The sequence below is a fragment of the Motacilla alba genome, chromosome 2 (genome assembly GCF_015832195.1).
Source record: "Motacilla alba alba isolate MOTALB_02 chromosome 2, Motacilla_alba_V1.0_pri, whole genome shotgun sequence".
NCBI lineage: Eukaryota > Metazoa > Chordata > Aves > Passeriformes > Motacillidae > Motacilla > Motacilla alba.
The window spans coordinates 74037608-74053753 of record NC_052017.1 but is presented as its reverse complement, the minus strand read 5'-3'; the positions used below and the strand labels follow the sequence as shown (position 1 = coordinate 74053753).

At 34.3% G+C, this 16146-nt stretch overlaps 1 protein-coding gene across 2 annotated transcripts in view; it reads right to left on the bottom strand.

The window, feature by feature from the left end:
- The window catches only part of CDH10 (cadherin 10), a 93617-nt gene extending 78010 nt beyond the window's left edge, over nucleotides 1-15607 (bottom strand). Inside the window, exon 1 of one of the 2 annotated variants that reach the window (XM_038127397.1) lies at nucleotides 15468-15607. The gene's annotated coding sequence lies outside the window, so the exon portion shown is untranslated. Of the gene's footprint in view, nucleotides 1-15061 lie in introns of both variants that reach the window. The other variant, XM_038127396.1, reaches the window with a different exon arrangement.
- Nucleotides 15608-16146: the final 539 nt, after the last annotated feature.

The window sequence follows — 16146 nt, the reverse complement described above, 5'->3', positions numbered from 1 at the left end:
TCTTGGCGATACAGCCCAGGAAGGGTATACCTGGAATAGGTATGACATTACTTAGCAGCCCACTACAACAGAAATTTTGTATGCCCAAATTAATATATTTTGATGCTAAAAAACCAAGTGTTCTATGTTTTAGCTACATAATAAAGTTTCTGCACAGGACTTGAGACTCCTTTTAGCCTGTCACAGTAAACCTTTTGTTCACAAGCACCAGTTGTTTCCAAGCACTCAATTGTTATTCGAATTTCAAAACATTCAGTTGTTAATTTGCTATATTACATCACACAGATGAAATATAAACATCTGTGATTGACAGGAAATGTGAAGTGAGAAGCAATGAACATAAGAAGTATGTCCTAGGCAAAGAACATGACACATAAAAGCAACTTCAAAATACCAGTACCCACACAGCACAGAAAGAAAGCCAGTGATCAAGAACTGAATAAGAGCTGGGCCACATTGGAATAAAAGTAACATTACAAACACATTGCTTATAATTTTGGAAATTTTATGAACAGAAACACAAAAAGGATAATGCAACAATCATTGAAATTCTAGGAGTAAAATATGTGTATTAAAAAGGCTTGTAATCTGATTTCCCTAATAATTTTACATTAAAGTCTTATGTGGAAGATTTAATAATTCTAAAATACTTGGCAGTATTTGACTTACCACACTGTAGTATTTCAGTGAGGTTACTTATTAGTATTCTATTAAATATATAATTCCGTATATTGCTTTGGATGTGAAAATTTCTGCTCAATGTACCCTGAAGCAAAAGTGCAATTGAGCACTTCCTAGGCAATAAGAATGTTCAGCTCCATGCAAGTTCTCATTTTGCACTTCTCTTCCAGGACAAGCTCTGATCATGTGAATTCTCTATAAAATTTAATCATTCCAACTGTCCTCTTCATTCAACACTAAAGCAGGCTGCTCATTGTGGTCCTTAAATCAATTAAATCAACTTTCTGACAAATACTTATTGGACATCATTGAAAGGCTATGAAAAAAGTCACTGCCTTCTAAGAGTTATGTGAGCAATTAAAATTACCCTTTTATTAAAATGAAGGTGGAAACCAATGAAGTGCCAGAAAAAAATATAAGTTCTGAACATAGTACTACTAAGCACTAGCGGAGACAAATATGTAAGGTTGATGGTTAACAGGGAGTTAGAAAAAGTGAAAAAGTTAACCTCAGAAGTACAGGGCTGTTTTATTCTTATTTTTTGCTAGAAAATTAGTCTCAGAACAAGGCACAGCTTTGTTTAAGGATGAAGTTGCCCAAAGCACAAGTGTGTACATATCTGGACAGAATTAAAAAAATAAATGTACAGAACTTTGTATACCTGATCAAATCCTGTCAACAGTATTGGAAATAAAACACAATTTAAATAATATCTGAACTGCTGGGGTCTGCCCTGCACAGAAGCACATGAGTTTATCAACATAACCGGGCCTCAAACTTCTGTGGTTTTCTGCATACAAACTCCAGGTTTGCAATATATAGTAGGAGGTAGCTTTCAGTCCTTCCTGGAGGCAAACTCCTTCCCTGTTGTTGCAAAGAGGGCATGAGAAATCCACTGGCAATGCGGAGCTTCTGCAGTGCTGTCCAGCCCTGAGTCTCCTGGTTGCATGACTCTTACGCCTGAACAAACCCAAGTACTTCAAGCGTGGCCTAATTGACAAGAGCACCTGACTGTTGCTGTTAACCAAAATGCCTTTCAGAGAAGTACCAAAACACACAGAAAGAGGCAGATTACTTCTTATTTAATCTCCTCCAGGATTCTTTTTTTATTATTATTATTTTTAATGAGTGGCAAGACAGACTAGTATGGTCTTTCCAAAGTGCAAAATCTGTGAAGTCCTTGTAGATAGCAACATGGATTAACAAAAAAGAAGCAGGAGAGCTGATCAGCATCACCATTCTTTTCCCATATAAATCAGTTGTCACAAACACCTGGCAAACTAGAAAAGAGCTATAGCCTGGTCTAAAACTATCATAAAGACTTCTGGAATATCTGGAGATAAATGTGTTTTTTCCTTTGGCTGAGGTGAACTTAATTGAATGCTGTTAGAGAGACACTTGTAGAGACATAAGGGTTTAGTTTCTCTGAAAATGTTTCTGTCCTGCACAAGACTAATTTCTCTGAAAATGTTTCTATCCTGCCTCAATTGTGAGGCTATTAAAAATTATGGTTAAATCAGGGAAAAATATGTTTTAAAATTTCTTAAAACTGAAATTTCTGTCCCATTTTTAAGGAACTACAATTCCTTTTGCCTTTTGCTTCCTGAATTCTCTTAACTATACTATAAAGTGACAGCTATCCCCATGACAGTCTGTCATAGTGCTTTACATCAGAGTGGATGGATATAAATCCATTGCAGGAAAACACATTTTTATTTCTGAAGCATGTTGATCAATAAGAGAGAATTTTAATTTTTTTCTTATTTCTATATTCATGCCTCATACAAAACTATCATTATTATTATTACTACTATTATTATAATTGTTATTAATTTAAAATATTTCTAGACTGTAAAAGATAGGGAAGGAAAAAAGTGAATCATTTGCAGATAATACATAGTTAGGCTTCTCTGTTTATTTTCACAAGAAAGCAAGCAAGTTTACTTTAACAAAGGTAAGTTTAACCAAATGCAAAAAATTACGTCAGTGTCACTACTTCTAATTTTGCAGTTCTCTTTTCTATTGAAAAAGGCCTTCCCAGTTTGTCCTGAGAATTGTAATCTCCAAAGGACAAAGTCATAGCTACAAAGTCATTCAGACTGTTTCTGCAGGAGTCTGAAAAGATGGCACAGCTACATTGTGCATGTAATAACAGCACCCGTGATTGCCAAAAACCTGTGCTTTTTTGACCTTTATGTCACGTTTAAAATTTCTGTAGAGCTTGTGGGCCCTGAAACATGTCAGTTATTTACTACTGAAGTTGTACAGCAGGATGATTTTTTTTCTTTCACTGCCACAGCTTAGGTATGTACTGCTTTGACTAACCGGTCGTCACTCTAGATATAAACAATTTTGACAGTCAGGAGAACACACTAAATACACAAGTTCCACAGCTCAGCAATCAACCTTATCTGACAGACAAACCCCAGAAACAGTTTTAAAAAGCATTTTTTCCTTTTGATCATCTAGACAAGTTCAATGACAGACACTTTTCAGTCTCCCCTTTATATACAGGATCCAACAGTTTCCAGCATAAATAATGTATTTACTTACCTAAAATTCTAACTAAATTATGCACACTGGGATTGAAAGAGCAAAATCTACTGCTCAACAGGTGCCATTTGAAGAAAGGGAATACAAGGAATTTTACAGTAGAAATGAGGAGATTTTAGCAATTTTTTCAAAAACTTATTTTGAAATTGTTCTATACATATTTCCAGGCTTTTCTGAAGATAATCACAAAATCATTAACTTTTCACCTCCAAAAGCTCCACAAATAGGAAAAATCAATTAAATTGACCATGTTTCCTCTTCCCTCCCTAACTTCAAAGAGGACATTGATAGATTGAATTATTTCATCTTTCTAATACATTTTCCTAACTAGCTACATATTCTTTTTATCCATTAAACTGATTTTACTTCTGTCTTATCCACATAACACTGACTGCAATGTTTCTTAATCTCATCTCATTGGAGACTTTCTCTTTGGTGACTTATGGCATGCTGCATCATCTTTCTGTACCTGTGCTTGCTTTTTTGCCTGTCTCATTTCATGTTTCAGGTGAAGCATACTGCCTGCCTTAACTAAAGCTCTTCTAACAAAGTACATTTTTAAAATGCCTGAAACCAAAGTAAAAAAAAAAACAAACAAAAACCAAAGCTGTTCAAGATATATAACAGAATTCTACTTTCCTCCTCTTTAATATTCTTTAAAATATTGTGTACTAAGTTTGTATTAAATGTAACAGAATGCATAAATGCATTAAATAAATAAATAAATAAATAAATAAATAAATAAATAAATGAGCATTAATCCAGACTAAGAAGTTAGGAAGATAAAATATTGGTAAATATTCTTCTAGAAAACTTTTTAAGATTTTGTTTGTGAGTCCTTAAGCATCACACTTTTCTGTCTGTGCTTCTATCAAAACTATGACACATATTTAGATTTGTCATTCTTGTAAGGGAATATACAGCTCATCAATTCACTGGAATAAGCAATTGCAATTCTTTCTTAAGTTACTTAGCACTTTAATTTTGTATTCTGTTACAGGAGGCAGATATAGAAAGAGAGAAATAGTCAATGCTTAACAGTTAAGGGAGTTTTACTGGGATGAAGAGGAAATAATCACATTATCACACACCTGTATAAAACTGTTGAAATTCTGTATCTTATTACATTAATTTTATGATTATTCTCTTCATTCTAGCTGATAGACAAGAGAGTTTTATACCTAGCTAACCCTAATCAGAGAAATCACACAATCTCCAACCAACGAAAATGAATGCTTCATCTGTTTACTGACTTATAGTATACTGAACTTATCACAGTGGTACCTCAGCTAGTGATTGATTATTAAAAATCACATTCTAGTGACTAATATTTTAGTATTTATCATATAATTGCTAGGAAATATATATTGAATTTTTATCCTTTTAATATTTTCTGTACAAATATAGAAAGCATATAGTACACAGACAGTAATGGTCATGTGTACAGAAAGTAATGGAATCATCTGACATTAAAAGAACAGGTGGGATCTTAAAACAGTGTTCTCATTTGATACTAATTCTGATTGACAGTATTTCCTTCTTCAGCTGGAAGGATATTATAATAACTCACAAGGTAATAATCTGACATCTATTTTCAATAACTACAGCATATTTGCAACTTATGTGAACAAGATGATAATTTCTTTTTTTTAATTTTTTTTTATTTTAAAGAATAAAAGCAACCTTACTTTTGAAAGAATGAGAACCCCCCACCATAAGTAAAAGCAGGACAGACATCTAAATTCTTTTTCCAGTTCTTTACAGAGAAGAGTGTATTTGCATCTAGAAACTTTCATCAGACTGGAAGTTAGAGATAAGTAAGCAAATATGGACTGTTGTATAGAAAACTCCTTCAGAAACTGAGCAAGAATGTGATCTGTACTGATTGCAGCTACCTACAAGCATTATCTTTAAAACCTCCCGGTATTAAGCTAGTATTTATTTAGCACAGAACCAAAACTACTCATTTTTTCTGAATCCCAATGAAAATACCAGAACAATATACAGCATTCCTGTGTTATTCGTGCTCTTTTTTTGGATGCAGGCTGGTATGAATTTTCCCAAGCCAAAACCAGAAAATAAAATGAAACACAAGAATGCTATCACAGACCTTGGCTTTCTGTTAAACATTACAGGATGCTGAAGTGAATATTGCCTTGAGCTAGCTAAGTATAAAGTATTCTACAGAGATGTAATGCACTGCTACAATAAAAATATATTGACAATTGCTTTGAACCAGCTAAGTATGCAACAGAGATCTAATGCAGCAGACTAAAAATCTATTTCTAGGTGCTAATGACAGTCAATTTTTGTGAGATTTCTCAAATCAATACTTATAGGCTTTTAAAAAGGAAGAAAACGAAAAATCAAAGATAGTTTTTTCCCATGCATGAGTTAGTTAGTTATTTTACAGTCACTATTAAAATCCATACACACATATCTATCACCAAAGCAATGTATATTTTTGCTAAGCTTAGAAAATATGTGGTGAAAAGACTACCTCTTTGTTTCATATAATTATCCTCTTGCCACAAGATGGCACCAAAAGATTAAAAATAGCTGTGTTCCTAAGGTTCCCATTTGAAAAAAAGAAGACTTTTCAGGGAATTGCACAAGAAATGTCTTCAATATTTGACTTTCAATTTGGTTAGCAAGTTATGAATATCATTCTGCTTACTTTGACAAACTACCAAAATGTAGAGACTTACCACAGAGATAAAGGAGAGAAAAAATTGTTATACTAAAGGTTAGGCTTCCTACAAATTGCAAAGAAGTAGCTGTGGACATTTGGAATTATATATTTCCCCTATAGGACAGGGAAGTAAAAACATACCTGGTATATTAATAAAAACTGAACAGACACAAAAGAAACCCTCCAAAATGATCAACAATGTATAATTTCCCTTAAAGAAAATTTATGAAACTTCAACTGTTTATGCATTATGAATTACTCCTTTACTCCACTCAATTTTCCCTCCCAAATATAAGTTAAAAATAAAAAAAAAAGAAAGTTTATCTCAGTTTTTTTGAGCTCTTTAAAAAGCTGTGTGATATATAACATGAAAAGTGAAGAAACTGTTTCTAGCTTGTAGGAGACCATATTTTCAAATGAATGCTTTTCTATTTCCACAGCAGAACCTCATCCCGTATGAAGGGCATTGCTATATTACATGAATAGCTTGGAGTGGACTAAAAGAATAAAACCAGACACAAGATCCCACAGTCCCATGTAGGACAAAAAAATTCAAACCATAATCACTTCACTGGTAATTATTTCATGTAACACATGTGACTATTAAAATTCCAGCAAAACTACTATTAAAAAGCGGTTCATAACCTCCAACAAGAAAGAAAGTAAGCATCTCAGAAAATAATACTACAAATTCCACAGCTAATTTCAACTCACTATAGCTTTTTTCCTTTAAAGAAAGATTTTATATTATAAAGAAATATGTTTGTGTCAGTATTATCCTGATCTTCATCACCAGTATTTCTGATTGTACAGAAACATTTTAAGCTACCATCAAACAATTTTTCTGCACATCACTTCATTTTAGTTCATATATTTTAAAGCACTAATGGATTACCCTTGAGAAGTCTGCACTTGATTAAACATTAGAATCATTGAAATTATTTCTGTTTACTTAGACAGAATTGAATACTTTAAAGTATACTTTTTTGTTTTCATCATGCCATTATGACATCACATTTTTTTAAAATTTTATCTTCCTCACAACTAATATCCCAGTTTGAATCAACTGTAATGATAACTAAACAGCTTCTAAACTTGTCCAGAAATTAATCTTTTAGTGCCAGGGCATCAAGATTTTTTTGGTAGGTTTTTTTGTTTGGTTGGTTGGTTGGTTAGTTGGTTGGTTTTTTTTCTTTTTTTCTGGAAAAAAAAAAGGGATTTTAATATACTAGAAGTAGAAATGGACTCCAACCAGCATACCCAGAGTAACAAGGAACCAGTCACATCTCTATAATGACACAATAGTCATGGATACTTCTAAGGCAAAACCGCCTGGGTGCTTTTCCAGAGATTCAGCAGGAACCGTGTAACTGGCAGCTGTGGGACTGATCTACCTAGGCTGCTTTCATCCCATTAGCCCTGACTTTCACAGCCTGTCCAAGTGGCAGAACAACCTCAGACCCCACATGCACAAGCACTTACTGGTTGGATCTTGACAGCTGCAGCCATGGAGAAAGGAAACGATAGGTATTTCGTCCCCTGAATGTACATAATCTGAAATTTAACAAGAACTCACTGCTCTGTTAACACAGAGGGTCTGGTCCTGTAATTTAGAAGGCTGAACTACTTTGAGCTTTACCACTGGTTTGTAACTCCAGCTAAGTGGTTGTTGCTAGAAGTAAAAACTTAAAAGCTCATTTGTAAGTTCTCTCCTAAAGCACAATATAGCAAAACACCATTTAAATCCTTGAAAGCAGTGAAATGTATTTATACTGGTATTAAAAATAAAAAAACCCAAAAAACAACTTGTGATTTCATAGCTCAAATAATTGGTTTCTCCTTCATTGCCACAAAATTTTAGGCATCCAGTTTAGAATATCTCAAGCCTAGTGATCTTTTTTAGTCACATTATAGATTCTCAAATTCTCTAGAAGATCTATGCTCATCAAAACTTTAATGGGATTATTAATATAATGCACTATGTCTTAGTTCTTTTTCCTTTCCTAATTCTCATTATTTTGGCCTCAAATAAAAAACTGGAGAAAACCAACCACAGTTAGGATATATTCACTAATAGCACATGTGTTTTAGAGTGATTCAGATGTTTGATAATCAAGGATAGAAAGAATAAATGTATGATTTTGTCTTTATTTTTCATCCTGTACAAATATTCCACGTATATGCTTAAATTTTAGAGATCAGTTTATTCTGATGATCAGAATGATTAAAAACTCTCTAAATAGTATAAATCAATAAGTAAACAAAAAACCAATACATTTCTACCTTAAGAAAGGTTTTCTCAAATTAATTAGACTAATCAGCATACTATTTTGTTTGAAACCACATAAGAAGGGAAATTTGAAGGAATAGTATAAGCCATTTCATAAAATAGTACTATATTAGAGAGGAAAATTCATCTATGTCTATCTGTTCACATTCCATTCTATTCTGACTACCAGAAAACAAAGTAGTTCCAGTAACACAGAGCACAACTGCTTTTAACTTCTTAACCAGAAACTTAATAAAATGCCCTTAAGTGATGAAGAGAACCAAATGTACCTAACATGCCTGGTACTCTGTTCACCCATTTTAATCAAGATTCCAGCTTCAGTGCTATCTTCACCATGAGGACCACACTCTCACGCAAGTGAAAGAGCACAGCTCAGCATGCTAATGTCAGAAAATAATCTTTGTTCCACAGAAGGGGAAAAAATCACACCCTAAAATGGTTCTCACGATAGTGAGATCCCACTCTTTTATTGACACTAGACATTTCTGCCAAAAGACTGTGGAAACTATCCCTGAGAGAAACAGAATTAGCATACTATTTATTTAAGACTATACTATTTAAAACTTGGCCATGGGAAGTGGAAAACAGAAGTATATTTAGGGAACTTGGACGTAATATGCCTAAGTAGATATTAAAATCTATTCAATGCCATAATGAAATGTCTTACTTCTGCAGTCTCAGAAGCAAGGAAATTTTTTGATTTGGCTGCAAAGTAATTAGGTGTACCCCATTAACACATTCATAAATTGAGGTCTACACTATTACTTACTTCTTAATACAAGACTATTCTGATTAACAGTGCTTTTATTTTTTAACAGAAATTCAAGAGAGCAGGGTAGTAGCTCTGCATAGCTTATGCCACAGAATCAAACTTATAATGCATGAAAAAAAGATATAGCATGCAACAGTATTGACATGTAAAAATTGTGTCCCATATTAAATAACAGAAACCAAAAATTATAAGGTATCTGTATTCTTAATGAAAATATGAACTATAGCATGATGTAAACTTTTTGTAAAAGATTACTTGCATAATTTGTTCTTAAAATTTATTTTTACAGGTGTAAAAGAAGTACGAACTGAAATATTGTCATTCTCTTGCTTCAATTCATCATGTTTGGGAATTTTTTGTGTTAAATATATTCAGTTGGGTTTTCTTCTTTCTATGCTTTCTATTTTTCTTGGGTTTTGTTTTGCAATTATTTCTAAAAAACTGAAAGTCCAGATCATCTTCTGAATAATCTCAACATTTATAAAAACAAACAAGCAAATATGCACCCAACATTAGCTTAAGAATTAAATCTTACCAATCTAATCAGCACATGTAAACTTATAGTAGATGTATTACCTCTAATTTTGATGACGTATAGAACCAATGACATTTTATCATACAGTCATAGGAAGGGCGGGGTTGGAAGGGACCTGAAAGATCTTCAGCATCATGTAGTTCCAAGCCCCTCCTACCGTGAGCTGCGATGCCACCCACTAGTGTGGATAGGATATCTGCAGCTTCCCTGGGCATCCTGTTCCAGTGCCCCACTACTCTACAAGTAAAGAATTTATTCCTAATATCTAATCTAAATGTCTACTTTTAACTAATTTTCTGGTGACACAGAGATAAAATGGATGTGCATTTATGGTTCCCTGTTCCATACACCATGGAAAAGGCATCAGGGAAATGATAGCTCACTACTTCAAACAGAAAGGAATTGATACATTTATGGGATAATTTTTCTTGGAATTCTTAGAATCAGAATAAACCTAATCACCCTCCCTCTATTCTCAATATTAACTCCAATTAATTACACATACTTTGGGTTCTTGTATCTTTTCTCACTCTCATTTAAAATCTCATAGATTTACTCCATGTATTTTGTCTTTGGTGTAAGATATGAAATGTTTGAAACTCTTTTGATTAAGGCTGTGATACTTAGAGGAACTAATGACAGAATGCACAGCTTCTAAGTTTTCTAGACACAGGTATATCTCTGTTTTATTTGTGCTTACTATTAGGAGAGTATAGCAATTCGTAAGATCATTTTTGCATGCATTAAACAGATGGAGAGTGTGGTAGACACAGGCACTAATAAGTTCAGTTCTATATTTTATGTTAGTTTGGGGAATAAAAATTAACAGTCCTCTAGGACACTGCATTTTGAGTCTTGCTAAAAATGCTGCAAATTACATTGGTATACATTCTTCATGTTCATAAAATCTGGACATTATAGCATTGCAGAGTTCATGAGGATTGCAGTCATCTTTAAGGATCATGTTCTGGTCTGGATAAGTGGTGGTATATCATGTTCTTTATGTTGTAATGCAAAACATTTCACTAGGGTGATACAATAAATAAAATCTGTTATGTGGTAGGTGATGGAATATTAACAGCAAAATATACATATACATACATTCATATATATCATACCACATACAGTTCTTCATGAGAAAGTATTTGAAAAGGGTATTTTTGTTTTCTTAGAAAACAAAAGAATACGTAGCTTTGAAGCAACAGAATTCTGGAAACATCTATTTTCAAGTAATTGTTTTAAGCATTACCTTTACATAAACACATACACATAAACTCTTTATTACATGATTCCCTACTGTTTTAAATATGGTTCAACATTCCTTTGAGTTACAATTAAGAGATGCCATAATAAGTTGCAAATAAAAATATCATGTGAAGAATGACATACATGTGGGAATAATATTAAAAAGGACACCTCCCATGTTGCTTTTCATTATAACCAATTAACTTCCTAAATCTTTGTATTTCCGTGATGCAGCCTGTTGGTACAAGTACACACTTCCAGATAGCAGACTTGAGTTTGTATCCCACAGCAGATGTCCTGTGACAAGCTAGGAAGTACCTCTGAGATGCTACTGGAGCTTTATGCCTCCTGCTGGACACACTCCTTTAACAAAAAAATGATAAACATAATCTATTTTATCAAAGTTAATAAAGACGAGAAACAGCAGTGGGACTTGCAGAAAAAGTCAAGTAATAAAAGGCTGAATTAAATTAAGAAAGAAATTTTATGGTATTCCACTTCCTAGAATGCAAACCCTCTTTAAGATAAAGGTTGTCCCTGTTTTACCTCTACTGTAAACACACACACACATTTGAGGTAATTGTCTCTGACACTAAATAATCAGGAAGACTGCATGTAAAAAGAAATGTGTATAAGTCTTCAACTGGCAATTTTTTGCCAGATCAACCACATATTAAGAAAAAGACTGACAGGCCAGTAGAGAGAACATAAAAGCTCAGTAGCCTTTGGTTGGGTGTTCTGGCTTCCCTCCAGATGAAAAGAGCGCAGAAGAAAAAAGTGTTCAGGTTCAGGTGATACTTTTTTTTTTTTTTTCCTGTGTGCAGTAATGCAGTCTGGTCACTATATGTGTATATACACAGCTCCCAGAGATGCTGATTTTTTTTTCTATTGCTCTCTTGTAGAGTCATTAACCCACAGAAATAGGCATGTTAGGGAAGTCATCATGCCAATGATTCAAAGCTGAAGACATATAAATTCAGGGAGCAAAACACAAGCAACTTTTGATATGGGAGTTCCTCATGGCCTAAAGAGGAATTTGGAGAACATTTAGAGCTCGGAATACCATTGCTGCTTCTTTTCTTTCTTTTTACTTTTAAGTTTTCCCAGAAGTTAGACAATAGAGGAATTAAAGTTTTTTTCTCAAAAAGCAAGTGTTCACATTAGTAAATTTGAAAGTGCAGAATGTGCAGCATGTGTGCTTTTTAATCACCTGATGTTTCAGTGAACTGTACCTTTAGTCTCTATGAGCTCTCATTGATAGTTCCATATTATTCAGAGCAAATGAAAGAAAGTGTGCTATGGTGTGGCATCCGTACGTGCAGTGAAGTCACCCTCCATAATGTTTTACTCAGGCATATTTAAACTGCTCATGAGAAGATGGTTTTTACTTTACTAATTTCAGTTTTTCCTCCTTTACAAGAACCAATGTATCAAATAGTATGTTAGCAAAAAGCCCATAGCAAATTCAGTGGTAATACAGAACGAATATTCATGTGGTTCACTGAAGTCACTCACAAAATGTTCCTTACACCCTTATATTCTGCTCAAATAATCAGTGGTTTTCTTCTATTTCTGTCAGTCACATAATTAATAATAATGTCAAAGAATTAGCAATAGAGCAGGTTTTTTTCAAGTCTATGAAGGACATTTTTGTGAAGTCCAGTTAAAACACCTTGGTGTTCACAAACATGATTTCAGGTGATAACAATGAATAAATTTAAAATAATATTATCATAACCCCATATTCACCCCATTACTATGATTCAACAACAGTTCAATCTTACTTTGACCCCCTCTACCAGTGCTGCAACCTAGTGGTACAAAATTATACTCCTCTTCAATCAGCCTGTAAGTATGGTTAGCAGACCTAAAAAAAAATCACTTGCACAGAATTATCCAGATGAGACAGGCTCTATTTCATTCATTTCTTTCCTTGGGAAATCACGTTGAGACCAGGAAATTACTCTCTCAGAATCAGAGGCAGATATTATCTTCAAATTAACCTTTTCTGACTTTTATATTTAATTATTCAACAAGGAAAAAAACTTAACATCACTTAGCTGAAATTTGTATACGCTTTGTATGTCTAGATGTGTATTTTTTTTAATCTCTCTCTACATTTAATTAATTCTATGCTCATTTTCCTTCATCTATAACATTATTTTTCTGCATATTTAACTACTGCTAAGCACAGAAAAGAACAGTAACACAGTGTCTGCTGTGAGCACATTTCAGTATTTCATCATTCTTCACAGACCCTTTGTCTATTGAGAACATGCAAGTGTGAAGTTTTAGTGTATCTATACTCATTTATTCTAATGCAAAGCCAAAAAGATAATTTAGGAATATATACAATTCTACATACAGTCTTTTAAAGTTGTATTTTGCTATTTTCTTTTCCACAAACTGTTTAAAGTATTATAAATATAAATGGTTGGCAAGGCAAGTAGCCAAGACGTATTTTCCAATGCTACTCAAAGTAACAAAAAAATCAAATAATCAGAATCAATTTTCAGCTTACATATATGCACTATAATCAGCCCTCTTCAGACATTTCAGTGTTCCTATTTAAGTGTACGTCATTGTCTTGACACCACACATAAAAAACCACAGACATGGATCTAAATAAAAATTAACAGAAACTGGTGCAGAAATTATTACCTATTCATTCAAACTTGTATATAACAAAGTATATAAAAATGTGAGCCCTCAGGCCCAAACTAGATTAGATGATAATCCAAGTATTCTCCTCTTGAAGAATAAACCCATATTGACTCTAATAAGCTGGTTTTCAACTCTTGAGGAAGATAACCTGTTTCCTTCTTGCTTTCCTTAGTTCCCTAAGTTCCTTCTTTCTTTTCCTCCTCTAAAAGAGCATAGACTGCTATTACATTCAGAAGGTACGCAATTAATATAAAAGTTTGTGTAGCTGTAAAAATGTCAATAAATCCTACTACCAGACTCATAATATTCCTAGTAAATGGCAAATGTGAAAAGGATTTAGAGATTCAGAAGTGTGTTCCAGTCTCCCACTCTCTGCCTTACCCCTCCAGTAATATCACCATGTAAATTTAAAGCCTACTACCTCTAAAAGAAGAAGAAAAAAAAAAAGAAAAGAAAAAAAGCCCCACAGTATTTTTTACAGACCTGCTTCCTCACACTGGGCACATACTCACACACTCACATATGCATCCACACATACATGCACAACAAGTTGTATAATTAAAAAATACCTTCAAAGCAATGGGAGTGCTGTTGGGGTAACACAGAGGCTTTTACTGAAATGAAAGACGAAGATTATAGGCAACAGCTCCATTTGTGTGGAAGCAACAGAGATGATAGGTCCGTTTCAAAATGCTGGTTGCTATTTGTCACTGATTGCACGTGTAGATGCATTCTCCTAAGCTGAAGGGCTGTTAGATTTTTACAGCTGCAACTAGTATCATGTACAGTATGAGCCTATTGAAAATTTCTTATGCAGCTGACAATGCCATCAATAGTTAGTAGTTTGGAGCATGGATTTAGATTTGTATTGTGCTGAATTAATTTAACACCACATCAAATATGGATTTTATTGCAGCATTGACAATAAATGCTCACACAGGTGCAGACTGAATCTTTCCTCCCTCCACCTTTTCCCTTCTAACCCCTGGTTTTTCCTTCTCCCTCCACTCCCCGTTTACTGAAATGTCAAACCAGGCAATTTTATCCCCATCTGTGTGCATATAGCTCTGTACAGATATTTGAAATATTGCTTGTATCCACTTTGCTATCCTTCTCCACAGGGATTTCCTTCATAAGAAGCATTTTCTGTGAGTGTAGGTAATTATTCTGAAATTCAATACAGGGCAGAACGATTAACAGTGAAAGCTGCAACAGACTTGCACAGGTATACAGAAAGTGAGGGCACATATATGTATGTTTCATGCTATGTTCATAACTGTTACACTATGAAACATTGTGCTTTTTTCAATTCAATTAGACTTGTTTCCCCCATACTGAATTTTCAAGAACTGACTATAGATGAAAACTGCTGCTCAAAAGACAGCCTGCTTACTAGGAGAAAAAAAAAAAAAGCTTTAAATCCTGAATGCATATAATGATATTGGTTTACTTTGAGGAGAGAATGCACAGCAGTTATTTCCTATCCCTTGTCTCATTATTTCTGTATATTTATAAAATGCAGAAAGTTGCATACAGTAGAACAAATACAGGAATCGCATTAAACAACATATCGCTCCAATATAATAGCTGTAAGAATATCAACAGAAAGAAAATTAGAAAGGTTCCTACCTTTTATTCTGCTGAGAAAGTGGTGTCCACCCCAACCAAACTGAAAAACGATCTATGAGAGTCCTTTTCTTGGTCAGTTTTCTCCTGTTATTTTTTAAGACTGATTCTACTTGGATCTAACTCAGGCTTTTCCTCCCAGCATCACTTAACTCTGGACAGTCCGGAACCAAAGCTAAGGGGGAGCTCTCCCTCCGACTGGCTTTCATTCAGAGCTTCTGATTTACGAGGGAAAAAAAAAAAAAAACCCACAAAAAAAAACCACCACCAAAAACGAAGACGCACCAGCACAGACACACACACACGCGCAGCGTGCACAGACACACAGACACACACACACACACCTCTCACTCTCCCTCCTCGGAGGGGAACGGGAGAGAGGCGCTGCTGCTGGAGCCGCAGCACTTACCCTGGGAAGGTTGGAGCCCGGGGAAGTGCAGGCTTCCCGAGCACACAGTGATTTGCAAGTGAATGCGGTGGGAGGGTACAGCAAACGGAAAGCTTTTTTTTTTGTGAAAGCCTGTCGCCCTCCCTTCGCTGCCAGAATGGTTCTCTGGTTTTGAAGCCTAAGCCTCATCTGCTTAGCTCGTCGTAATAATGAATACTGAAAACACCTCCACTTTTTGTGGCGTGTTTTTCTTCATTAAATGCAACCACTTCATTATATCACCAGGGGTCTTACAGTAGTGTTTATAAAAGATATATCTATTTTAAAAAGCAGCGTGCTGCCAAGTTAAAGGAAAACCTTTGAGGGCTGAGATGAAACCAGAGAGTAATTATTTTCTTCACTGAACTGCTTTTTCTATTAGATTGCTAATTTTTCTTGACACCTCACTATTTTGCCTTATGATTAATACAAAACAAGACCGGTTCATATAAATTTAGGTATTTTCACATTTCCAGAGATTCTAAAAAAAATCAGCATCCTAATTCCCCATTAATATTTTTTCCCCAGTTGGTACTTGTGATGCCTGCTTTTATTTTAGTTATCGTATTTGGACTTCACATTTTGCAATGTGTTTCTTTGCATCAAGTAATCTGTGTTGGTTTCATGTTTCTAATACAGCAAATTGGACTTAGCACAATCC